The sequence below is a fragment of the Echinops telfairi genome, unplaced genomic scaffold (assembly GCF_000313985.2).
Source record: "Echinops telfairi isolate 266 unplaced genomic scaffold, ASM31398v2 ScPeMD7_27;HRSCAF=92, whole genome shotgun sequence".
Classification (NCBI taxonomy): domain Eukaryota; kingdom Metazoa; phylum Chordata; class Mammalia; order Afrosoricida; family Tenrecidae; genus Echinops; species Echinops telfairi.
The window spans coordinates 5,577,981-5,579,568 of record NW_022103924.1 but is presented as its reverse complement, the minus strand read 5'-3'; positions in this window follow the sequence as shown (position 1 = coordinate 5,579,568).

Sequence of the window (1,588 nt, the reverse complement as noted above, 5' to 3'; positions counted from 1 at the left end):
AAATGCGCTTTACACAATTGATGTGTGTATGGATTGGGATAACAGTTGTATGAGCCCCTAATAAAATGTTAAATAAAAAAAAATTTTTTTTAAATAAAGATTTGATGACTTGGATTTTTTTGGTTTCTGTTATTTCTCTCTTTTTTTAGTGAAGCAGTGTCTGTGAGGTGCCAGGAAACAAGACCTGATTCGGCCATTTCTCACCTGCAAGGAGAGTGTACAGGTGGCAGCTGGCACACACTGGGGCATTCCAGTTGACATGCAGTGCATGGTCTCACTGTCCCAGGCAGAGAGGAAGAGCACAATTTCCAGCCTCATGCTCAGCCTGAAGATGTGGTTCATGCTTTCATAGCAGCCTGGGGGTCCGAGGCAGACAAAATGAATGTCACCTACCAGTTCAGTTGCGAGGATTTGGGTTTTCCTTACACTGATTTATAAACCACACTGAAGGCTGCAATCCTGTGTCTTCATCAGCGAATGCTTCTAGTCCTCCTAGCTTTCAGCAAGCAAGGATGTGTCATCTCCGTATCATAACTTGTTATTAAGACTTCCTTCGATCTCAGTGCCACATTCTTCTTCATATATTCCTGCTTCTCGGATTATTTGCTCATCCTATGCCTCCCTAAATCTGAAAGCAGTGACTTAGGGGGTGAGAGATCCTCTGCTAGCAGGAGGGCAGGACTCTGTTCGGAGAAAGGCAGCCCTTATTGAACCCAGAACTCAGCCTGAACTAGGGGTGGTAGCTACAAAATTATCAAGATTCAATGAGAAACAGGTACTTGTCATTACAATCAAGTCATTGGCAAAAGCAAGAGGTCATTGTCTCAGGAAGCTTGTGCTCCCCTCGCACACCACGCAGGGTTTCCAATGGCCAGTGGTTAGCCATTTGTCAGGGCGCCGGTGAGAGGGCTCAAACCACCGGTATTTCAGCTGATAGCCAGGAACTGACCCAGTTGTGTCCCAGCACCACCCACGGCCTCGAGTGTCACACTGGAGACTCCTCAGAAACACGCTGACAAATATGAGGTAACTATGCAGCCATTTGGTTCATTGGATCCCTAATCTCTTGGTGAAATGAATGTAGATTGTCTAAAAAAAAAATCCTTTTTTTTCAAACTCTCCCATGCAAAGACTCTACAGAGTTTTGTGAGTGCAATAACTCCACTCCGCAGTTGCTGTCATACGTGGAGCCTGTGTCATCTGCCTGCATTTCTTGAGGCAGCCACCAGAAAATGGTCCATCTCTGGATCCACGCGGCTGCTAGGAAGTGGATAGATTCTGTCTGATCATCCTATGACGTCATGGTTTTAAAACCCCAGTCTGGTTATTATCTTTATTTTCACCTTAGAGTAGAACTATTTATCAAAAGATAGAAAAAGTATTTACTGGTTATGTAAATAGCAATATATGATTATCATGTTAGCAACAAAATGTCAAGATTCAGTGTCTGTTTCTTACCTCTGTGACAATGCAAATGGTTTCCACTGTTGGTATTTTATAATAGACTTTGTCATTTTGTAGGAAAGGCTTCCTCGCCTTTCTCTTCTAAAAGATCTTAGTTAATTTTTCATTTATTTTATTATTAAGT